Source organism: Procambarus clarkii, chromosome 24 (genome assembly GCF_040958095.1).
Source record: "Procambarus clarkii isolate CNS0578487 chromosome 24, FALCON_Pclarkii_2.0, whole genome shotgun sequence".
In the NCBI taxonomy this organism is placed as follows: domain Eukaryota; kingdom Metazoa; phylum Arthropoda; class Malacostraca; order Decapoda; family Cambaridae; genus Procambarus; species Procambarus clarkii.
Genome location: NC_091173.1, coordinates 5,238,286 through 5,264,177, shown reverse-complemented (window position 1 = coordinate 5,264,177; position 25,892 = coordinate 5,238,286). Strand labels below are relative to the sequence as shown.

Here is a 25,892-nt window from a genome sequence, read left to right as displayed (position 1 = left end):
GTTCTCTGGCCGTGACTATGACACCTCCCACGGTCATGTGATGTTCATAGTGTTCTCTGGCCGTGACTATGACACCTCCCACGGTCATGTGATGTTCATAGTGTTCTCTGGCCGTGACTATGACACCTCCCACGGTCATGTGATGTTCATAGTGTTCTCTGGCCGTGACTATGACACCTCCCACGGTCATGTGATGTTCATAGTGTTCTCTGGCCGTGACTATGACACCTCCCACGGTCATGTGATGTTCATAGTGTTCTCTGGCCGTGACTATGACACCTCCCACGGTCATGTGATGTTCATAGTGTTCCCTGGCCGTGAGTATGACACCTCCCACGGTCATGTGATGTTCATAGTGTTCTCTGGCCGTGACTATGACACCTCCCACGGTCATGTGATGTTCATAGTGTTCTCTGGCCGTGACTATGACACCTCCCACGGTCATGTGATGTTCATAGTGTTCCCTGGCCGTGAGTATGACACCTCCCACGGTCATGTGATGTTCATAGTGTTCTCTGGCCGTGACTATGACACCTCCCACGGTCATGTGATGTTCATAGTGTTCCCTGGCCGTGAGTATGACACCTCCCACGGTCATGTGATGTTCATAGTGTTCCCTGGCCGTGACTATGACACCTCCCACGGTCATGTGATGTTCATAGTGTTCTCTGGCCGTGACTATGACACCTCCCACGGTCATGTGATGTTCATAGTGTTCCCTGGCCGTGACTATGACACCTCCCACGGTCATGTGATGTTCATAGTGTTCTCTGGCCGTGACTATGACACCTCCCACGGTCATGTGATGTTCATAGTGTTCTCTGGCCGTGACTATGACACCTCCCACGGTCATGTGATGTTCATAGTGTTCCCTGGCCGTGACTATGACACCTCCCACGGTCATGTGATGTTCATAGTGTTCTCTGGCCGTGACTATGACACCTCCCACGGTCATGTGATGTTCATAGTGTTCCCTGGCCGTGACTATGACACCTCCCACGGTCATGTGATGTTCATAGTGTTCCCTGGTCGTGACTATGACACCTCCCACGGTCATGTGATGTTCATAGTGTTCCCTGGTCGTGACTATGACACCTCCCACGGTCATGTGATGTTCATAGTGTTCCCTGGTCGTGACTATGACACCTCCCACGGTCATGTGATGTTCATAGTGTTCCCTGGTCGTGACTATGACACCTCCCACGGTCATGTGATGTTCATAGTGTTCCCTGGCCGTGACTATGACACCTCCCACGGTCATGTGATGTTCATAGTGTTCCCTGGCCGTGACTATGACACCTCCCACGGTCATGTGATGTTCATAGTGTTCCCTGGTCGTGACTATGACACCTCCCACGGTCATGTGATGTTCATAGTGTTCCCTGGTCGTGACTATGACACCTCCCACGGTCATGTGATGTTCATAGTGTTCCCTGGCCGTGACTATGACACCTCCCACGGTCATGTGATGTTCATAGTGTTCCCTGGTCGTGACTATGACACCTCCCACGGTCATGTGATGTTCATAGTGTTCCCTGGTCGTGACTATGACACCTCCCACGGTCATGTGATGTTCATAGTGTTCCCTGGCCGTGACTATGACACCTCCCACGGTCATGTGATGTTCATAGTGTTCCCTGGTCGTGACTATGACACCTCCCACGGTCATGTGATGTTCATAGTGTTCCCTGGTCGTGACTATGACACCTCCCACGGTCATGTGATGTTCATAGTGTTCCCTGGTCGTGACTATGACACCTCCCACGGTCATGTGATGTTCATAGTGTTCCCTGGTCGTGACTATGACACCTCCCACGGTCATGTGATGTTCATAGTGTTCCCTGGCCGTGACTATGACACCTCCCACGGTCATGTGATGTTCATAGTGTTCCCTGGCCGTGACTATGACACCTCCCACGGACATGTGATGTTCATAGTGTTCCCTGGTCGTGACTATGACACCTCCCACGGTCATGTGATGTTCATAGTGTTCTCTGGCCGTGACTATGACACCTCCCACGGTCATGTGATGTTCATAGTGTTCCCTGGCCGTGACTATGACACCTCCCACGGTCATGTGATGTTCATAGTGTTCTCTGGCCGTGACTATGACACCTCCCACGGTCATGTGATGTTCATAGTGTTCTCTGGCCGTGACTATGACACCTCCCACGGTCATGTGATGTTCATAGTGTTCTCTGGCCGTGACTATGACACCTCCCACGGTCATGTGATGTTCATAGTGTTCCCTGGCCGTGAGTATGACACCTCCCACGGTCATGTGATGTTCATAGTGTTCTCTGGCCGTGACTATGACACCTCCCACGGTCATGTGATGTTCATAGTGTTCTCTGGCCGTGACTATGACACCTCCCACGGTCATGTGATGTTCATAGTGTTCTCTGGCCGTGACTATGACACCTCCCACGGTCATGTGATGTTCATAGTGTTCCCTGGCCGTGACTATGACACCTCCCACGGTCATGTGATGTTCATAGTGTTCTCTGGCCGTGACTATGACACCTCCCACGGTCATGTGATGTTCATAGTGTTCTCTGGCCGTGACTATGACACCTCCCACGGTCATGTGATGTTCATAGTGTTCTCTGGCCGTGACTATGACACCTCCCACGGTCATATGATGTTCATAGTGTTCTCTGGCCGTGACTATGACACCTCCCACGGTCATGTGATGTTCATAGTGTTCTCTGGCCGTGACTATGACACCTCCCACGGTCATGTGATGTTCATAGTGTTCTCTGGCCGTGACTATGACACCTCCCACGGTCATGTGATGTTCATAGTGTTCTCTGGCCGTGACTATGACACCTCCCACGGTCATGTGATGTTCATAGTGTTCTCTGGCCGTGACTATGACACCTCCCACGGTCATGTGATGTTCATAGTGTTCTCTGGCCGTGACTATGACACCTCCCACGGTCATGTGATGTTCATAGTGTTCTCTGGCCGTGACTATGACACCTCTACTCTTCACTGGGCTACATTCTACATTTCCTACTAAACCGTTCGCTACACCATGTTAATATTTTATTGTGTAATTATGAGAGGTGGCCTTCCAGTATCTTCCACGCACATTGTGTGATACCTCTCTCGTCTCCTGTACTCACAGTACATTTTGAGACTGAATTAAATTATTGGGACTGGAGACTGTTCCAATAATGTAGGTGCTTTATGGTGTCTATAAGTGCCGTCCGTGTTCTCTGTCTTCCCTCCATGTGAGCCATCTCTCCTGCTCTCACCAGGAAGTGAGTACGGCCAATGATGAGAGGTCTTGTTGCTGCTGCTGGCGCCGCCCGCGCCGAGAAGCCCGTCAAATGAGAATAATGTAAGCCACCAAGTCTCCGTCCACCCCCTCCCCCCAACACACCCACTACCCCTCCATCACCCACACAACCAGTTGTTGTTAGACCAATTGACGATACGGTCCGTCCCGGATCATATCAACTCCTGTAATGATCAAGTGCTAATTATGGTGCAGTTAACAACTCTGTAAGTATCGTCATTACACAACTTGTTAATGGTCCGCGATGGACGGAGACCTCAACTATTATATTATTGATGTGTGGGGTGGGCGTGTGTCCCCACCCTTACTGAGCACCACACTGCCCCCTCTCTCTACCCCACCCCTCTCACGACACCATCCCCCACCCCTTCACTACACTCTCCCCACACCCCCACTCACAGACCCCCACCCCCTCACTACACTCCCCACCCCCTCACTACACTCTCCCCACACCCCCCCTCACGGACCCCCACCCCCTCACTACACTCTCCCCACATCCCCCTCACAGACCCCCACCCCCTCACTACACTCTCCCCACACCCCCCTCACGGACCCCCACCCCTCACTACACTCCCCTAACCCCCCTCACAGACCCCCACCCCCTCACTACTCTCCCCACCCCCCCTCACAGACCCCCACCCCCTCACTACTCTCCCCACCCCCCTCACAGACCCACACCCCCCTCACTACACTCTCCCCACACACCCCCCCCCATCACAGACCCCCACCCCACTCACTACACTCTCCCCACATCCCCCTCACGGACCCCCCACCCCCTCACTACACTCTCCCCACACCCCCCTCACAGACCCCCACCCCCTCACTACACTCTCCCCACACCCCCCTCACAGACCCCCACCCCCTCACTACACTCTCCCCACACCCCCTTCACAGACCCCCACCCCCTCACTACACTCTCCCCCTCACTACACTCTCCCCACACCCCCTTCACAGACCCCCACCCCCTCACTACACTCTCCCCACACCCCCTTCACAGACCCCCACCCCCCTCACTACACTCCCCACACCCCCCTCACAGACCCCCACCCCCCACACTACACTCTCCCCACACCCCCCTCACGGACTCCCACCCCCCTCACTACACTCTCCCCACACCCCCCTCACAAACCCCCACCCCCTCACTACACTCCCCCACACCCCCCTCACTACACTCTCCCCACACCACCCTCACAGACCCCACCCCCCTCACGGACCCCCACCCCCCTTACTACACTCTCCCCCACCCCCCTCACTACACTCTCCCCACACCCCCCTCACAGACCCCCACCCCCTCACAGACCCCCACCCCCTCACTACACTCTCCCCACACCCCCTTCACAGACCCCCACCCCCCTCACTACTCTCCCCCCCCCCTCACAGACCCCCACCCCTCACTACACTCTCCCCACACCCCCCTCGCGGACCCCCACCCCCTCACTACACTCTCCCCACACCCCCATCACAGACCCCCCACCCCCTCACTACACTCTCCCCACACCACCCTCACAGACCCCCACCCCCTCACTACACTCCCCACACCCCCCTCACGGACCCCCACCCCCTCACTACACTCTCCCCACACCCCCCTCACGGACCCCCACCCCCTCACTACACTCTCCCCCCACCCCTCTCACTACACTCTCCCCACACCACCCTCACAGACCCCACCCCCCTCACGGACCCCCACCCCCTCACTACACTCTCCCCACACCCCCCTCACAGACCCCCACCCCCTACCTTGAGGCTACCTTGAGGTGCTTCCGGGGCTTAGTGTCCCCGCGGCCCGGTCGTCGACCAGGCCTCCTGGTTGCTGGACTGATCTACCAGGCTGTTAGACGCGGCTGCTCGCAGCCTGACGTATGAGTCACAGCCTGGTTGATCAGTTATCCTTTGGAGGTGCTTATCCAGTTCTCTCTTGAACACTGTGAGGGGTCGGCCAGTTATGCCCCTTATGTGTAGTGGAAGCGTGTTGAACAGTCTCGGGCCTCTGATGTTGATAGAGTTCTCTCTCAGAGTACCTGTTGCACCTCTGCTTTTCAACGGGGGTATTCTGCACATCCTGCCATGTCTTCTGGTCTCATGTGGTGTTATTTCTGTGTGCAGGTTTGGGACCAGCCCCTCAATTATTTTCCACGTGTAAATTATTATGTATCTCTCCCGCCTGCGCTCAAGGGAGCTCAAGGGATTTAGGCTCTTTAGTCGGTCCCAGTAATTTAGATGTTTTACCGAGTGGATTCTAGCAGTAAAGGATCTCTGCACGCTCTCTAGGTCAACAATTTCTCCAGCTTTGAAAGGGGCTGTCATTGTCCCTCACTACACTCTCCCCACACCCCCCTCACAGACCCCCACCCCCTCACTACACTCTCCCCACACCCCCCTCACAGACCCCCACCCCCTCACTACACTCTCCCCACACCCCCTCACTACACTCCCCACACCCCCCTCACAGACCCCCACCCCCTCACTACACTCCCCACACCCCCCTCACAGAACCCCACCCCCTCACTACACTCCCCACACCCCCATCACAGACCCCCACCCCCCTCACTACACTCTCCCCACACCCCCCTCACAGAACCCCACCCCCCTCACTACACTCTCCCCACACCCCCCTCACAGACCCCCACCCCCCTCACTACACTCTCCCCACACCCCCCTTACAGACCCCCACCCCCCTCACTACACTCTCCCCACACCCCCATCACAGACCCCCACCCCCCTCACTACACTCTCCCCCCACACCCCTCACTACACTCTCCCCACACCCCCCTCACAGACCCCCACCCCCTCACTACACTCTCCCCTCACCCCCCTCACAGACCCCCACCCCCTCACTACACTCTCCCCCCACCCCCTCACTACACTCTCCCCACGCCCCCCTCACGGACCCCCACCCCCTCATTACACACTCCCCACACCCCCCTCACAGACCCCCACCCCCCTAACTACACTCTCCCCACACCCCCCTCACAGACCCCCACCCCCTCACTACACTCTCCCCCCACCCCCTCACTACACTCTCCCCACGCCCCCCTCACGGACCCCCACCCCCTCATTACACTCTCCCCACACACCCCTCACTACACTCTCCCCACACCCCCCGCACAGACCCCCACCCCCCTCACTACACTCTCCCCACTCCCCCCTCACTACACTATCCCCACACCCCCTCACGGACCCCCACCCCCCTCACTACAGTCTCCCCACACCCCCTCACAGACCCCCACCCCCCTCACTACACTCCCCACACCCCCCTCACAGACCCCCACCCCCTTCACTACACTCTCCCCACACCCCCCTCACAGACCCCCACCCCCCCCTTCACTACACTCTCCCCACACCCCCCTCACTACACTCTCCCCACACCCCCCCTCACAGACCCACACCCCCCCTCACAGACCCCCACCCCCTCACTACACTCTCCCCACACCAGGACTGAGGCTACAGGGCAGTACTCCAGACACCAGGACTGAGGCTACAGGGCAGTACGCCAGACACCAGGACTGAGGCTACAGGGCAGTACGCCAGACACCAGGGCTGAGGCTACAGGGCAGTACTCCAGACACCAGGACTGAGGCTACAAGGCAGTACTCCAGACACCAGGGCTGAGGCTACAGGGCAGTACGCCAGACACCTGGACTGAGGCTACAGGGCAGTACTCCAGACACCAGGACTGAGGCTACAGGGCAGTACGCCAGACACCTGGACTGAGGCTACAGGGCAGTACGCCAGACACCAGGGCTGAGGCTACAGGGCAGTACTCCAGACACCAGGGCTGAGGCTACAGGGCAGTACTCCAGACACCAGGGCTGAGGCTACAGGGCAGTACTCCAGACACCAGGGCTGAGGCTACAGGGCAGTACTCCAGACACCAGGGCTGAGGCTACAGGGCAGTACTCCAGACACCTGGACTGAGGCTACAGGGCAGTACTCCAGACACCAGGACTGAGGCTACAGGGCAGTACTCCAGACACCAGGGCTGAGGCTACAGGGCAGTACTCCAGACACCAGGACTGAGGCTACAGGGCAGTACTCCAGACACCAGGGCTGAGGCTACAGGGCAGTACTCCAGACACCAGGACTGAGGCTACAGGGCAGTACTCCAGACACCAGGGCTGAGGCTACAGGGCAGTACTCCAGACACCAGGACTGAGGCTACAGGGCAGTACTCCAGACACCAGGACTGAGGCTACAGGGCAGTACTCCAGACACCAGGGCTGAGGCTACAGGGCAGTACTCCAGACACCAGGGCTGAGGCTACAGGGCAGTACTCCAGACACCAGGGCTGAGGCTACAGGGCAGTACTCCAGACACCAGGGCTGAGGCTACAGGGCAGTACTCCAGACACCTGGACTGAGGCTACAGGGCAGTACTCCAGACACCTGGACTGAGGCTACAGGGCAGTACTCCAGACACCAGGACTGAGGCTACAGGGCAGTACTCCAGACACCAGGGCTGAGGCTACAGGGCAGTACTCCAGACACCAGGACTGAGGCTACAGGGCAGTACTCCAGACACCAGGACTGAGGCTACAGGGCAGTACTCCAGACACCAGGACTGAGGCTACAGGGCAGTACTCCAGACACCAGGACTGAGGCTACAGGGCAGTACTCCAGACACCAGGACTGAGGCTACAGGGCAGTACTCCAGACACCAGGACTGAGGCTACAGGGCAGTACTCCAGACACCAGGACTGAGGCTATAGGGCAGTACTCCAGACACCAGGACTGAGGCTACAGGGCAGTACTCCAGACACCAGGACTGAGGCTACAGGGAACATGGCGGTGGTTGACCAGAACGTCAACATTATGCCAATAGTGAAGACACGCCTGGCCGACAAGGTGCAGGGTGTTCTACCAATGCACGTACTGACCCTTGTGCCACAAACTTTGATAATTGAAGGCTTGAAAGTACTTCAAACAATCACTATTGCTCCTGTTTTGTTTTTGGGTAATATTAAACAAGTAAACGTGTTGTTCATCGTGGAGAATTCCAAGTCAGTAAATATTAAAGCAAGGACCAAGCCGGGAAGACAATGTACCACTAACAGTGTCGCGGGATATGAAAAATGCTCTTAATATCACTGAGAATGTTAATGGGATAAGAAACACACACAAGGCGAGCGATATCAGAGGTATCTGATCAACCGGTCCTCTTACAAAATACATAGAGCTTTGCTGGTATTCGCTCTCACACTAAAAATCGTCGTAATTCAAAATCAAATCGGCTCACTAACGAGAGGTACTGTCCTGTTATCTGTTTTGGGTCCTCTGGCTTAGGCTGTTAGGTTAGGAGAGCAAACTTTCAATTTACGGTTTTCGTGTTGTTTTGAAACCTCAGGAGAAGTATTGCCTTCCTGCCCTCCTAACCTATCAAAGGACCCTTAACTTGCTGTTTTTTAGGAAAAAAAAACAATTTATCTTCAATTATATTTAATTTTCAAATTACGACCACTTTCAGCCATACGGACAAACGGCCAAATTCAGGCGTAATTTGTAAGAGGACAGGTTGCAGTGGCCGTGAGTAAAAATGAATGCCAAGAGAATATCTTGGAAATTTAAGCTGTAATACATTACAAGGATTTATACAATCATGTGGTAAAACTTGAAGACTACAATAAACACAAGTGTGTTGGCTCGAGTTGGCAGCACACTGGTGTCGCAAATTTCCGACACCCCAAATACTAACCCCTAGTACGATAAGATTAAATTATTGTGCTAGGAAATTAAATCTACTAATATTACTAACTAATAGCGCAGTGACACCAAAACCTTCCTATTATCCACGGTTACTGTCGCGTCAGCCGCCCCAGCTCCCGTGAAAACACTGTTACTGTCGCGTCAGCCGCCCCAGCTCCCGTGAAAACACTGTTACTGTCGCGTCAGCCGCCCCAGCTCCCGTGAGAACACTGTTACTGTCGCGTCAGCCGCCCCAGCTCCCGTGAGAACACTGTTACTGTCGCGTCAGCTGCCCCCAGCTCCCGTGGAAACACTGTTACTGTCGCGTCAGCCGCCCCAGCTCCCGTGAGAACACTGTTACTGTCGCGTCAGCTGCCCCCAGCTCCCGTGAAAACACTGTTACTGTCGCGTCAGCCGCCCCAGCTCCCGTGAGAACACTGTTACTGTCGCGTCAGCCGCCCCAGCTCCCGTGAGAACACTGTTACTGTCGCGTCAGCTGCCCCCAGCTCCCGTGAGAACACTGTTACTGTCGCGTCAGCCGCCCCAGCTCCCGTGAGAACACTGTTACTGTCGCGTCAGCCGCCCCAGCTCCCGTGAGAACATGGCTACTGTCCTGTCAGCCGCCCCAGCTCCAGTGAGAACACGGCTACTGTCCTGTCAGCCGCCCCAGCTCCCGTGAGAACACGGCTACTGTCCTGTCAGCCGCCCCAGCTCCCGTGAGAACACGGCTACTGTCCCGTCAGCCGCCCCAGCTCCCGTGAGAACACTGCTACTGTCCTGTCAGCCGCCCCAGCTCCCGTGAGAACACTGCTACTGTCCTGTCAGCCGCCCCAGCTCCCGTGAGAACACGGCTACTGTCCTGTCAGCCGCCCCAGCTCCCGTGAGAACACTGCTACTGTCCTGTCAGCCGCCCCAGCTCCCGTGAGAACACTGCTACTGTCCTGTCAGCCGCCCCAGCTCCCGTGAGAACACTGCTACTGTCCTGTCAGCCGCCCCAGCTCCCGTGAGAACACTGCTACTGTCCTGTCAGCCGCCCCAGCTCCCGTGAGAACACTGCTACTGTCCTGTCAGCCGCCCCAGCTCCCGTGAGAACATGGTTACTGTCCCGTCAGCCGCCCCAGCTCCCGTGAGAACACTGTTACTGTCCTGTCAGCCGCCCCAGCTCCCGTGAGAACACTGCTACTGTCCTGTCAGCCGCCCCAGCTCCCGTGAGAACATGGTTACTGTCCTGTCAGCCGCCCCAGCTCCCGTGAGAACACTGTTACTGTCCTGTCAGCCGCCCCAGCTCCCGTGAGAACACTGCTACTGTCCTGTCAGCCGCCCCAGCTCCCGTGAGAACATGGTTACTGTCCCGTCAGCCGCCCCAGCTCCCGTGAGAACACTGTTACTGTCCTGTCAGCCGCCCCAGCTCCCGTGAGAACACTGCTACTGTCCTGTCAGCCGCCCCAGCTCCCGTGAGAACATGGTTACTGTCCTGTCAGCCGCCCCAGCTCCCGTGAGAACACTGTTACTGTCCTGTCAGCCGCCCCAGCTCCCGTGAGAACACTGCTACTGTCCTGTCAGCCGCCCCAGCTCCCGTGAGAACATGGTTACTGTCCTGTCAGCCGCCCCAGCTCCCGTGAGAACACTGTTACTGTCCTGTCAGCCGCCCCAGCTCCCGTGAGAACACTGCTACTGTCCTGTCAGCCGCCCCAGCTCCCGTGAGAACATGGTTACTGTCCTGTCAGCCGCCCCAGCTCCCGTGAGAACACTGCTACTGTCCTGTCAGCCGCCCCAGCTCCCGTGAGAACACTGCTACTGTCCTGTCAGCCGCCCCAGCTCCCGTGAGAACATGGTTACTGTCCTGTCAGCCGCCCCAGCTCCCGTGAGAACACTGCTACTGTCCTGTCAGCCGCCCCAGCTCCCGTGAGAACACTGCTACTGTCCTGTCAGCCGCCCCAGCTCCCGTGAGAACAAACTATTCAAATAGAATTAAACCCAGTCTAACCTCTGCTAAATTCCCTAAGTAATTTGGATTGGAAATTAATTTAATTCATTACAACAAATTATACCTCCGTCTCTAGGTGGACATTTCCACAGCCACGATCAGCTGATTCCGGTTAAATAAAAGTCACGACCTGTATGTTATTTACGTGTGTGTGGTTTTTATCTACTGACACTTCGGTTCAATAATGTAAACAGTGGAAAATCGTCTGGCGATGTCTGAAGAGTATTGTTACGAAGTAAAACGATGTCGGTAACGTCTTGTTAGATAATAGGACATGTTAGAATATGGTGACTAGTATGGGGAGATTATGTGCCCAGAGGAAGGTAGAGGGCGCGCTCTCTACCTTGCTCTCTCACAACCTTAACGACAACATCCCCGGGAAGCTCGCCACTTACCATCGCCTTAATATGGCAACATCCCTGCAATTACGAAACCCAGACGCTGGTGCCTTCTTCATCCAACACTGGGGACATCACGTCCGCTCGGATAAGTGACAATCTAGTACTGTTTTTATGCCCATAATAACTTTAGATCGTCCGGCCGTTACGAACATCAAAATAACCCGAGTAAGTTTAATTCCGTTAAACGGTTGATCCCCTTTATGGAGATTAGCCGAGATTATTATAATCCTATGGAGATTACATTGTATGTTCTTCCCGCCGTGGAGGTATATGTTCTTCCCGCCGTGGAGGTATATGTTCTTCCCGCCGTGGAGGTATATGTTCTTCCCGCCGTGGAGGTATATGTTCTTCCCGCCGTGGAGGTATATGTTCTTCCCGCCGTGGAGGTATATGTTCTTCCCGCCGTGGAGGTATATGTTCTTCCCGCCGTGGAGGTATACCTACGAGAGCTGGTCACCTCAACTTGGGAATCACGTGTCCACGACGTCATCACCTTGAGACTGGAATTGACTGATTTCAAGAGAGACTGTCAGACGCACTTTTCATTACCTGCTCGACAGCTAAGCTGGTAAACCTTTAGTTATAATATGGTTTACTTTACTTTAGTTAGTTTACTAACTTCTTAACCATTATTTACTTATAAGATTTTATCACTGAAATTATTCAAATAAATTAAAATTCATTAGGTAGATCTAGCATTATTAAATCTACCCCCAAAATTTTGTGGAAGTGGAAACATCCAACTAATCATTAAATCTCATACAGTCCACTCATGGAATTTATTCGTAGAGTTTAATTTTAATTTAGAGTCCATTTAATTAATTTATAATTATAGTAAACTTTGTTGGAAAATTAATTTATAATTATAGTAAACTTTGTTGGAAAATTAATTTATAATTATAGTAAAGTATATGTTGGAAGAAGATGTGTAAGGTAGACATGATAGGCATGTGGACTTTATGGTTCATGAACGGTTCCTCAACTGATGAAAGGTGTACCCACCACTGAGAGACATTGCTACAAACATGGCCACACCTTGTTGCTTGACGTGAAGGTAACTCTTAAACCCACACACTAATACCAAACGTCACCCTCAGTCACGCTGTAAATATTGTATAAATTCGTTATAGCTTCTGGGCTCTTGTAGAACAGGTATTTGTTTACATGTTGGAATAAACGTTTAAACATTAATGTGGTTATATTACCAGGTTGGTAATACACAGACTACCGATGTTAGAGTGAGATGACACCTCTTCACCTACTGAACATGTATATTTATGAATAAATATGATAAACACTGAAGACACCAGTTGCACCTCCAGGAACCAGTAAACAAGTATTAATGAACATTTAAATGTATTGTTCCTATATTAAATTATTCAAGAACAAGATACAACAGTGGTAACAAGTTCCGCAGGGGCGGAGTCTGCTTCACTCCGCGGAGCAGACTGCAGGGTCCTCCAGCTGCTGCTGCAGGATGAAGCAGGCGGGACACACAAGGTTCCACACCAGCTCCCGGTACCCACCTGCACTTCCCCTTCCCCCACCTGCACCCACGGCTCCCCCTTACCCACCACCCCAAGTAACATGTGTGTAGTGTACTTACTGGTGTTGGATGAGTGAGGGAGACGAGTGGTGGTGAGAGCGTGCGCGTCCTCACCCGCACCTCCACGTTATTACCTTATAATACACGTACAACTCTTGCCACGAACACATACCTTCTCAAAGGTAATATTTGGTCTCATTTTCTTCTAAAATAAAACAAATGAATGAAGGGGCTGAGCGGAGGCTCATGGTTATGTAAACTGTACAGCACTTGAGTCCCCCTTTACTACCACCATCACCACCGTGGTGGTGTTGATGGTGGTGGTGGTGAGCAGCGTCACAACACCCGTGGTGGTGAGCAGCAGCAGCGTCACAACACCCGCGGTGGTGAGCAACAGCAGCGTCACAACACCCGCGGTGGTGAGCAACAGCAGGTCACAACACCCGTGGTGGTGGTGAGCAGCAGCAGCGTCACAACACCCGTGGTGGTGGTGAGCAGCAGCAGCAGCAGCGTCACAACACCCGTGGTGGTGAGCAGCGTCACAACACCCGTGGTGGTGAGCAGCAGCAGCGTCACAACACCCGTGGTGGTGAGCAGCAGCAGCGTCACAACACCCGTGGTGGTGGTGAGCAGCAGCAGCAGCGTCACACCACCCGCGGTGGTGAGCAGCAGCAGCGTCACAACACCCGCGGTGGTGAGCAACAGCAGGTCACAACACCCGTGGTGGTGGTGAGCAGCAGCAGCGTCACAACACCCGTGGTGGTGGTGAGCAGCAGCAGCAGCAGCGTCACAACACCCGTGGTGGTGGTGAGCAGCAGCGTCGTCACAACACCCGTGGTGGTGGTGAGCAGCAGCAGCAGCGTCACAACACCCGTGGTGGTGGTGAGCAGCAGCAGCGTCACAACACCCGTGGTGGTGGTGAGCAGCAGCAGCAGCGTCACAACACCCGTGGTGGTGGTGAGCAGCAGCAGCAGCGTCACAACACCCGTGGTGGTGGTGAGCAGCAGCAGGTCACAACACCCGTGGTGGTGGTGAGCAGCAGCAGGTCACAACACCCGTGGTGGTGGTGAGCAGCGTCGTCACAACACCCGTGGTGGTGAGCAGCAGCAGCAGCGTCACAACACCCGTGGTGGTGAGCAGCAGCAGCGTCACAACACCCGTGGTGGTGAGCAGCAGCAGCGTCACAACACCCGTGGTGGTGGTGGTGAGCAGCAGCAGCAGCGTCACAACACCCGTGGTGGTGGTAGTGAGCAGCAGCAGCAGCGTCACAACACCCGTGGTGGTGAGCAGCAGCAGGTCACAACACCCGTGGTGGTGAGCAGCAGCAGCGTCACAACACCCGTGGTGGTGGTGAGCAGCAGCAGCAGCGTCACAACACCCGTGGTGGTGAGCAGCAGCAGCGTCACAACACCCGTGGTGGTGAGCAGCAGCAGCAGCAGCGTCACAACACCCGTGGTGGTGAGCAGCAGCAGCAGCAGCGTCACAACACCCGTGGTGGTGGTGGTGAGCAGCAGCAGCAGCGTCACAACACCCGTGGTGGTGGTAGTGAGCAGCAGCAGCAGCGTCACAACACCCGTGGTGGTGAGCAGCAGCAGGTCACAACACCCGTGGTGGTGAGCAGCAGCAGCGTCACAACACCCGTGGTGGTGGTGAGCAGCAGCAGCAGCGTCACAACACCCGTGGTGGTGAGCAGCAGCAGCGTCACAACACCCGTGGTGGTGGTGTGCAGCAGCAGCGTCACAACACCCGTGGTGGTGGTGAGGAGCAGCAGCAGCGTCACAACACCCGTGGTGGTGGTGAGCAGCAGCAGCGTCACAACACCCGTGGTGGTGGTGAGCAGCAGCAGCACAACACCCGTGGTGGTGGTGAGCAGCAGCAGCACAACACCCGTGGTGGTGAGCAGCAGCAGCACAACACCCGTGGTGGTGGTGAGTAGCAGCAGCACAACACCCGTGGTAGTAAGCAGCAGCAGCAGGTCACAACACCCGTGGTGGTGGTGAACAGCAGCAGGTCACAACACCCGTGATGGTGAGCAGCAGCAGCGTCACAACACCCGTGGTGGTGAGCAGCAGCAGCAGCAGCGTCACAACACCCGTGGTGGTGAGCAGCAGCAGCGTCACAACACCCGTGGTGGTGGTGAGCAGCAGCAGCGTCACAACACCCGTGGTGATGGTAGTGAGCAGCAGCAGCAGCGTCACAACACCCGTGGTGGTGGTGAGCAGCAGCAGCAGCGTCACAACACCCGTGGTGGTGGTGAGCAGCAGCAGCAGCGTCACAACACCCGTGGTGGTGGTGAGCAGCAGCAGCGTCACAACACCCGTGGTGGTGGTGAGCAGCAGCAGCACAACACCCGTGGTGGTGAGCAGCAGCAGCAGGTCACAACACCCGTGGTGGTGGTGAGCAGCAGCAGGTCACAACACCCGTGATGGTGAGCAGCAGCAGCGTCACAACACCCGTGGTGGTGAGCAGCAGCAGCGTCACAACACCCGTGGTGGTGAGCAGCAGCGTCACAACACCCGTGGTGGTGGTGAGCAGCAGCAGCGTCACAACACCCGTGGTGATGGTAGTGAGCAGCAGCAACAGAGTCACAACACCCGTGGTGGTGGTGAGCAGCAGCAGGTCACAACACCCGTGGTGGTGAGCAGCAGCAGAGTCACAACACCCGTGGTGGTGGTGTGCAGCAGCGTCACAACACCCGTGGAGGTGGTGAGCAGCAGCAGGTCACAACACCCGTGGTGGTGAGCAGCAGCAGAGTCACAACGCCCGTGGTGGTGGTGAGCAGCAGCGTCACAACACCCGTGGTGGTGAGCAGCAGCAGCAGCGTCACAACACCCGTGGTGGTGGTGAGCAGCAGCAGCGTCACAACACCCGTGGTGATGGTAGTGAGCAGCAGCAGCAGCGTCACAACACCCGTGGTGGTGGTGAGCAGCAGCAGCAGCGTCACAACACCCGTGGTGGTGGTGAGCAGCAGCAGCGTCACAACACCCGTGGTGGTGGTGAGCAGCAGCAGCAGCGTCACAACACCCGTGGTAGTGGTGAGCAGCAGCAGCAGCGTCACAACACCCGTGGTGGTGGTGAGCAGCAGCAGCAGCGTCACAACATCCGTGGTGGTGGTGAGCAGCAGCAGCGTCACAACACCCGTGGTGGTGGTGGTGAGCAGCAGCAGCAGCGTCACAACACCCGTGGTAGTGGTGAGCAGCAGCAGCAGCGTCACAACACCCGTGATGGTGGTGAGCAGCAGCAGCAGGTCACTACACCCGTGATGGTGGTGAGCAGCAGCAGCAGCGTCAGAACACCCGTGGTGGTGGTGAGCAGCAGCAGCAGGTCACTACACCCGTGATGGTGGTGAGCAGCAGCAGCAGCGTCACAACACCCGTGGTGGTGAACAGCAGCAGCAGCAGGTCACAACACCCGTGGTGGTGGTGAGCAGCAGCAGCGTCACAACACCCGTGGTGGTGAGCAGCAGCAGCAGCGTCACAACACCCATGGTGGTGGTGAACAGCAGCAGCAGCAGCAGCAGCGTCACAACACCCGTGGTGGTGGTGAGCAGCAGCAGCAGCAGCGTCACAACACCCGTGGTGGTGAGCAGCAGCAGCAGCGTCACAACACCCGTGGTGGTGAGCAGCAGCAGCAGCGTCACAACACCCGTGGTGGTGAGCAGCAGCAGCAGCGTCACAACACCCGTCGTGGTGGTGAGCAGCAGCAGCGTCACAACACCCGTGATGGTGAGCAGCAGCAGCAGCGTCACAACACCCGTGGTGGTGAGCAGCAGCAGCAGCGTCACAACACCCGTGATGGTGAGCAGCAGCAGCAGCGTCACAACACCCGTGGTGGTGAGCAGCAGCAGCATCGTCACAACACCCGTGGTGGTGGTGAGCAGCAGCAGGTCACAACACCCGTGGTGGTGAGCAGCAGCAGGTCACAACACCCGTGGTGGTGGTGGTGGTGAGCAGCAGCAGCGTCACAACACCCGTGGTGGTGGTGAGCAGCAGCAGCGTCACAACACCCGTGGTGGTGAGCAGCAGCGTCACAACACCCGTGGTGGTGGTGGTGAGCAGCAGCGTCACAACACCCGTGGTGGTGGTGAGCAGCAGCAGCAGCGTCACAACACCCGTGGTGGTGGTGGTGAGCAGCAGCGTCACAACACCCGTGATGGTGAGCAGCAGCGTCGTCACAAGACCCGTGGTGGTGAGCAGCAGCAGCGTCACAACACCCGTGGTGGTGAGCAGCAGCAGCAGCGTCGTCGTCACAACACCCGTGGTGGTGTGCAGCAGCAGCGTCACAACACCCGTGGTGGTGAGCAGCAGCAGGTCACAACACCCGTGGTGGTGTGCAGCAGCAGCAGGTCACAACACCCGTGGTGTGCAGCAGCAGCAGGTCACAACACCCGTGGTGGTGGTGAGCAGCGTCGTCACAACACCCGTGGTGGTGAGCAGCAGCAGCGTCACAACACCCGTGGTGGTGGTGAGCAGCAGCAGCAGCAGCGTCACAACACCCGTGGTGGTGGTAGTGATGAGCAGCAGCAGCAGCGTCACAACACCCGTGGTGGTGGTGAGCAGCAGCAGCAGCGTCACAACACCCGTGGTAGTGGTGAGCAGCAGCAGCAGCGTCACAACACCGTGATGGTGGTGAGCAGCAGCAGCAGGTCACTACACCCGTGATGGTGGTGAGCAGCAGCAGCAGCGTCAGAACACCCGTGGTGGTGGTGAGCAGCAGCAGGTCACAACACCCGTGGTGGTGGTGGTGAGCAGCAGCAGCAGCGTCAGAACACCCGTGGTGGTGGTGAGCAGCAGCAGCAGCGTCACAACACCCGTGGTGGTGAGGAGCTGCAGCAGCGTCACAACACCCGTGGTGGTGGTGAGCAGCAGCAGCGTCACAACACCACGGGGGTGAGCAACAGCAGCAGCAGCGTCACAACACCCGTGGTGGTGGTGAGCAGCAGCAGCGTCACAACACCCGTGGTGGTGAGCAGCAGCAGCAGCAGGTCACAACACCCGTGGTGGTGGTGAGCAGCAGCAGCAGCAGGTCACAACACCCGTGGTGGTGGTGAGCAGCAGCAGCGTCACAACACCCGTGGTGGTGAGCAGCAGCAGCAGCGTCACAACACCCGTGGTGGTGAGCAGCAGCAGCAGCGTCACAACACCCATGGTGGTGGTGAACAGCAGCAGCAGCAGCGTCACAACACCCGTGGTGGTGGTGAGCAGCAGCAGCGTCACAACACCCGTGGTGGTGGTGAGCAGCAGCAGCGTCACAACACCCGTGGTGGTGGTGGTAAGCAGCAGCAGCAGCGTCACAACACCCGTGGTGGTGGTGAGCAGCAGCAGCGTCACAACACCCGTGGTGGTGGTGAGCAGCAGCAGCAGCGTCACAACACCCGTGGTGGTGGTGAGCAGCAGCAGCAGCGTCACAACACCCGTGGTGGTGGTGAGCAGCAGCAGCAGCGTCACAACACCCGTGGTGGTGGTGAGCAGCAGCAGCAGCGTCACAACACCCGTGGTGGTGGTGGTGAGCAGCAGCAGCAGCGTCACAACACCCGTGGTGGTGGTGAGCAGCAGCAGGTCACAACACCCGTGATGGTGAGCAGCAGCAGCGTCACAACACCCGTGGTGGTGAGCAGCAGCAGCAGCGTCACAACACCCGTGATGGTGAGCAGCAGCAGCAGCGTCGTCACAACACCCGTGGTGGTGAGCAGCAGCAGCGTCACAACACCCGTGGTGGTGAGCAGCAGCAGCAGCGTCGTCACAACACCCGTGGTGGTGTGCAGCAGCAGAGTCACAACACCCGTGGTGGTGAGCAGCAGCAGGTCACAACACCCGTGGTGGTGTGCAGCAGCAGCAGCAGGTCACAACACCCGTGGTGTGCAGCAGCAGCAGGTCACAACACCCGTGGTGGTGGTGAGCAGCGTCGTCACAACACCCGTGGTGGTGGTGAGCAGCAGCAGCGTCACAACACCCGTGGTGGTGGTGAGCAGCAGCAGCGTCACAACACCCGTGGTGGTGGTGAGCAGCAGCAGCGTCACAACACCCGTGGTGGTGGTGAGCAGCAGCAGCGTCACAACACCCGTGGTGGTGGTGAGCAGCAGCAGCGTCACAACACCCGTGGTGGTGGTGAGCAGCAGCAGCGTCACAACACCCGTGATGGTGAGCAGCAGCAGCAGCGTCACAACACCCGTGGTGGTGAGCAGCAGCAGCATCGTCACAACACCCGTGGTGGTGGTGAGCAGCAGCAGGTCACAACACCCGTGGTGGTGAGCAGCAGCAGGTCACAACACCCGTGGTGGTGGTGGTGAGCAGCAGCAGCGTCACAACACCCGTGGTGGTGGTGAGCAGCAGCAGCGTCACAACACCCGTGGTGGTGAGCAGCAGCGTCACAACACCCGTGGTGGTGGTGGTGAGCAGCAGCGTCACAACACCCGTGGTGGTGGTGAGCAGCAGCAGCAGCGTCACAACACCCGTGGTGGTGGTGGTGAGCAGCAGCGTCACAACACCCGTGATGGTGAGCAGCAGCGTCGTCACAACACCCGTGGTGGTGAGCAGCAGCAGCGTCACAACACCCGTGGTGGTGAGCAGCAGCAGCAGCGTCGTCGTCACAACACCCGTGGTGGTGTGCAGCAGCAGCGTCACAACACCCGTGGTGGTGAGCAGCAGCAGGTCACAACACCCGTGGTGGTGTGCAGCAGCAGCAGGTCACAACACCCGTGGTGTGCAGCAGCAGCAGGTCACAACACCCGTGGTGGTGGTGAGCAGCGTCGTCACAACACCCGTGGTGGTGAGCAGCAGCAGCGTCACAACACCCGTGGTGGTGGTGAGCAGCAGCAGCAGCAGCGTCACAACACCCGTGGTGGTGGTGGTGGTGAGCAGCAGCAGCGTCACAACACCCGTGGTGGTGGTGAGCAGCAGCAGCAGCGTCACAACACCCGTGGTAGTGGTGAGCAGCAGCAGCAGCGTCACAACACCGTGATGGTGGTGAGCAGCAGCAGCAGGTCACTACACCCGTGATGGTGGTGAGCAGCAGCAGCAGCGTCAGAACACCCGTGGTGGTGGTGAGAAGCAGCAGGTCACAACACCCGTGGTGGTGGTGGTGAGCAGCAGCAGCAGCGTCAGAACACCCGTGGTGGTGGTGAGCAGCAGCAGCAGCGTCACAACACCCGTGGTGGTGAGGAGCTGCAGCAGCGTCACAACACCCGTGGTGGTGGTGAGCAGCAGCAGCGTCACAACACCACGGGGGTGAGCAACAGCAGCAGCAGCGTCACAACACCCGTGGTGGTGGTGAGCAGCAGCAGCGTCACAACACCCGTGGTGGTGAGCAGCAGCAGCAGCAGGTCACAACACCCGTGGTGGTGGTGAGCAGCAGCAGCAGCAGGTCACAACACCCGTGGTGGTGGTGAGCAGCAGCAGCGTCACAACACCCGTGGTGGTGAGCAGCAGCAGCAGCGTCACAACACCCGTGGTGGTGAGCAGCAGCAGCAGCGTCACAACACCCATGGTGGTGGTGAACAGCAGCAGCAGCAGCGTCACAACACCCGTGGTGGTGGTGAGCAGCAGCAGCGTCACAACATCCGTGGTGGTGGTGAGCAGCAGCAGCGTCACAAAACCCGTGGTGGTGGTGGTGAGCAGCAGCAGCAGCAGCGTCACAACACCCGTGGTGGTGGTGAGCAGCAGCAGCGTCACAACACCCGTGGTGGTGGTGAGCAGCAGCAGCAGCGTCACAACACCCGTGGTGGTGGTGAGCAGCAGCAGCAGCGTCACAACACCCGTGGTGGTGGTGAGCAGCAGCAGCAGCGTCACAACACCCGTGGTGGTGGTGAGCAGCAGCAGCGTCACAACACCCGTGGTGGTGGTGGTGAGCAGCAGCAGCAGCGTCACAACACCCGTGGTGGTGGTGAGCAGCAGCAGGTCACAACACCCGTGATGGTGAGCAGCAGCAGCGTCACAACACCCGTGGTGGTGAGCAGCAGCAGCAGCGTCGTCACAACACCCGTGGTGGTGAGCAGCAGCAGCGTCACAACACCCGTGGTGGTGAGCAGCAGCAGCAGCGTCGTCACAACACCCGTGGTGGTGAGCAGCAGCAGCAGCGTCGTCACAACACCCGTGGTGGTGTGCAGCAGCAGCGTCACAACACCCGTGGTGGTGAGCAGCAGCAGGTCACAACACCCGTGGTGGTGTGCAGCAGCAGCAGCAGGTCACAACACCCGTGGTGTGCAGCAGCAGCAGGTCACAACACCCGTGGTGGTGGTGAGCAGCGTCGTCACAACACCCGTGGTGGTGGTGAGCAGCAGCAGCGTCACAACACCCGTGGTGGTGGTGAGCAGCAGCAGCGTCACAACACCCGTGGTGGTGGTGAGCAGCAGCAGCGTCACAACACCCGTGGTGGTGGTGAGCAGCAGCAGCGTCACAACACCCGTGGTGGTGGTGAGCAGCAGCAGCGTCACAACACCCGTGGTGGTGGTGAGCAGCAGCAGCGTCACAACACCCGTGGTGGTGGTGAGCAGCAGCAGCGTCACAACACCCGTGGTGGTGGTGAGCAGCAGCAGCGTCACAACACCCGTGGTGGTGGTGAGCAGCAGCAGCGTCACAACACCCGTGGTGGTGGTGAGCAGCAGCAGCGTCACAACACCCGTGGTGGTGGTGAGCAGCAGCAGCGTCACAACACCCGTGGTGGTGGTGAGCAGCAGCAGCGTCACAACACCCGTGGTGGTGGTGAGCAGCAGCAGCGTCACAACACCCGTGGTGGTGGTGAGCAGCAGCAGCGTCACAACACCCGTGGTGGTGGTGAGCAGCAGCAGCGTCACAACACCCGTGGTGGTGGTGAGCAGCAGCAGCGTCACAACACCCGTGGTGGTGGTGAGCAGCAGCAGCGTCACAACACCCGTGGTGGTGGTGAGCAGCAGCAGGTCACAACACCCGTGGTGGTGGTGGTGAGCAGCAGCAGCAGCGTCAGAACACCCGTGGTGGTGGTGAGCAGCAACAGCAGCGTCACAACACCCGTGGTGGTGAGGAGCTGCAGCAGCGTCACAACACCCGTGGTGGTGGTGAGCAGCAGCAGCGTCACAACACCACGGGGGTGAGCAACAGCAGCAGCAGCGTCACAACACCCGTGGTGGTGGTGAGCAGCAGCAGCGTCACAACACCCGTGGTGGTGAGCAGCAGCAGCAGCAGGTCACAACACCCGTGGTGGTGGTGAGCAGCAGCAGCAGCAGGTCACAACACCCGTGGTGGTGGTGAGCAGCAGCAGCGTCACAACACCCGTGGTGGTGGTGAGCAGCAGCAGCGTCACAACACCCGTGGTGGTGGTGAGCAGCAGCAGCGTCACAACACCCGTGGTGGTGGTGGTGGTGAGCAGCAGCAGCGTCACAACACCCGTGGTGGTGGTGAGCAGCAGCAGCGTCACAACACCCGTGGTGGTGGTGAGCAGCAGCAGCGTCACAACACCCGTGGTGGTGGTGGTGAGCAGCAGCAGCAGCGTCACAACACCCGTGGTGGTGGTGAGCAGCAGCAGCGTCACAACACCCGTGGTGGTGGTGAGCAGCAGCAGCAGCGTCACAACACCCGTGGTGGTGGTGAGCAGCAGCAGCAGCGTCACAACACCCGTGGTGGTGGTGAGCAGCAGCAGCAGCGTCACAACACCCGTGGTAGTGGTGAGCAGCAGCAGCAGCGTCACAACACCCGTGGTGGTGGTGGTGAGCAGCAGCAGCAGCGTCACAACACCCGTGGTGGTGGTGAGCAGCAGCAGGTCACAACACCCGTGATGGTGAGCAGCAGCAGCGTCACAACACCCGTGGTGGTGAGCAGCAGCAGCAGCGTCACAACACCCGTGATGGTGAGCAGCAGCAGCAGCGTCGTCACAACACCCGTGGTGGTGAGCAGCAGCAGCGTCACAACACCCGTGGTGGTGAGCAGCAGCAGCAGCGTCGTCACAACACCCGTGGTGGTGTGCAGCAGCAGCGTCACAACACCCGTGGTGGTGAGCAGCAGCAGGTCACAACACCCGTGGTGGTGTGCAGCAGCAGCAGCAGGTCACAACACCCGTGGTGTGCAGCAGCAGCAGGTCACAACACCCGTGGTGGTGGTGAGCAGCGTCGTCACAACACCCGTGGTGGTGGTGAGCAGCAGCAGCGTCACAACACCCGTGGTGGTGGTGAGCAGCAGCAGCGTCACAACACCCGTGGTGGTGGTGAGCAGCAGCAGCGTCACAACACCCGTGGTGGTGGTGAGCAGCAGCAGCGTCACAACACCCGTGGTGGTGGTGAGCAGCAGCAGCGTCACAACACCCGTGGTGGTGGTGAGCAGCAGCAGCGTCACAACACCCGTGGTGGTGGTGAGCAGCAGCAGCGTCACAACACCCGTGGTGGTGGTGAGCAGCAGCAGCGTCACAACACCCGTGGTGGTGGTGAGCAGCAGCAGCGTCACAACACCCGTGGTGGTGGTGAGCAGCAGCAGCGTCACAACACCCGTGGTGGTGGTGGTGAGCAGCAGCAGCGTCACAACACCCGTGGTGGTGGTGAGCAGCAGCAGCGTCACAACACCCGTGGTGGTGGTGAGCAGCAGCAGCGTCACAACACCCGTGGTGGTGGTGAGCAGCAGCAGCGTCACAACACCCGTGGTGGTGGTGAGCAGCAGCAGCGTCACAACACCCGTGGTGGTGGTGAGCAGCAGCAGCGTCACAACACCCGTGGTGGTGGTGAGCAGCAGCAGCGTCACAACACCCGTGGTGGTGGTGAGCAGCAGCAGCGTCACAACACCCGTGGTGGTGGTGAGCAGCAGCAGCGTCACAACACCCGTGGTGGTGGTGAGCAGCAGCAGCGTCACAACACCCGTGGTGGTGGTGAGCAGCAGCAGCGTCACAACACCCGTGGTGGTGGTGAGCAGCAGCAGCGTCACAACACCCGTGGTGGTGGTGAGCAGCAGCAGCGTCACAACACCCGTGGTGGTGGTGAGCAGCAGCAGCGTCACAACACCCGTGGTGGTGGTGAGCAGCAGCAGGTCACAACACCCGTGGTGGTGGTGAGCAGCGTCGTCACAACACCCGTGGTGGTGGTGAGCAGCAGCTGCATCACAACACCCGTGGTGGTGGTGAGCAGCAGCAGCGTCACAACACCCGTGGTGGTGGTGAGCAGCAGCAGCAGGTCACAACACCCGTGGTGTGCAGCAGCAGGTCACAACACCCGTGGTGGTGTGCAGCAGCAGCGTCACAACACCCGTGGTTTGCAGCAGCAGCGTCACAACACCCGTGGTTTGCAGCAGCAGGTCACAACACCCGTGGTGGTGTGCAGCAGCAGCGTCACAACACCCGTGGTTTGCAGCAGCAGCGTCACAACACCTGTGGTTTGCAGCAGCAGCAGCAGCGTCACAACACCCGTGGTGGTGGTGAGCAGCAGCAGCAGCGTCACAACACCCGTGGTGGTGAGCAGCAGCAGGTCACAACACCCGTGGTGTGCAGCAGCAGGTCACAACACCCGTGGTGTGCAGCAGCAGGTCACAACACCCGTGGTGTGCAGCAGCAGGTCACAACACCCGTGGTGGTGGTGAGCAGCAGCAGCGTCACAACACCCGTGGTGGTGGTGAGCAGCAGCAGCGTCACAACACCCGTGGTGGTGGTGAGCAGCAGCAGCGTCACAACACCCGTGGTGGTGGTGAGCAGCAGCAGCGTCACAACACCCGTGGTGGTGGTGAGCAGCAGCAGCGTCACAACACCCGTGGTGGTGGTGAGCAGCAGCAGCGTCACAACACCCGTGGTGGTGGTGAGCAGCAGCAGCGTCACAACACCCGTGGTGGTGGTGAGCAGCAGCAGCGTCACAACACCCGTGGTGGTGGTGAGCAGCAGCAGCGTCACAACACCCGTGGTGGTGGTGAGCAGCAGCAGCGTCACAACACCCGTGGTGGTGGTGAGCAGCAGCAGCGTCGCAACACCCGTGGTGGTGGTGAGCAGCAGCAGGTCACAACACCCGTGGTGGTGAGCAGCAGCAGCGTCATAACACCCGTGGTGGTGGTGTGCAGCAGCAGGTCACAACACCCGTGGTGGTGAGCAGCAGCAGCAGGTCACAACACCCGTGGTGGTGGTGAGCAGCAGCAGCAGGTCACAACACCCGTGGTGGTGGTGTGCAGCAGCAGCAGGTCACAACACCCGTGGTGGTGGTGTGCAGCAGCAGCAGGTCACAACACCCGTGGTGGTGAGCAGCAGCAGCAGGTCACAACACCCGTGGTGGTGTGCAGCAGCAGCGTCACAACACCCGTGGTGGTGAGCAGCAGCAGGTCACAACACCCGTGGTGGTGTGCAGCAGCAGCGTCACAACACCCGTGGTGGTGAGCAGCAGCAGGTCACAACACCCGTGGTGGTGTGCAGCAGCAGCAGGTCACAACACCCGTGGTGTGCAGCAGCAGCAGGTCACAACACCCGTGGTGGTGGTGAGCAGCGTCGTCACAACACCCGTGGTGGTGAGCAGCAGCAGCGTCACAACACCCGTGGTGGTGGTGAGCAGCAGCAGCGTCACAACACCCGTGGTGGTGGTGAGCAGCAGCAGCAGCGTCACAACACCCGTGGTAGTGGTGAGCAGCAGCAGCAGCGTCACAACACCGTGATGGTGGTGAGCAGCAGCAGCAGGTCACTACACCCGTGATGGTGGTGAGCAGCAGCAGCAGCGTCAGAACACCCGTGGTGGTGGTGAGCAGCAGCAGCAGCAGCAGGTCACAACACCCGTGGTGGTGGTGGTGAGCAGCAGCAGCAGCGTCAGAACACCCGTGGTGGTGGTGAGCAGCAGCAGCAGCGTCACAACACCCGTGGTGGTGAGGAGCTGCAGCAGCGTCACAACACCCGTGGTGGTGGTGAGCAGCAGCAGCGTCACAACACCACGGGGGTGAGCAACAGCAGCAGCAGCGTCACAACACCCGTGGTGGTGGTGAGCAGCAGCAGCGTCACAACACCCGTGGTGGTGAGCAGCAGCAGCAGCAGGTCACAACACCCGTGGTGGTGGTGAGCA

At 58.6% G+C, this 25,892-nt stretch overlaps 1 protein-coding gene across 7 annotated transcripts in view; it reads right to left on the bottom strand.

Moving 5' to 3' along the window:
- Nucleotides 1–25,892, bottom strand: part of LOC123761784 (serine/arginine repetitive matrix protein 2) — a 236,293-nt gene that overhangs the window by 148,851 nt on the left and 61,550 nt on the right. For 3 of the 7 annotated variants that reach the window (XM_069330517.1, XM_069330515.1, XM_069330516.1), the window contains exon 2: nt 12,977–13,121. The exons of the other annotated variants lie outside the window; for them this stretch is intronic. The gene's annotated coding sequence lies outside the window, so the exon portion shown is untranslated. The remainder of the gene's footprint in view (nt 1–12,976; nt 13,122–25,892) is intronic. 7 annotated transcript variants of the gene reach the window in all.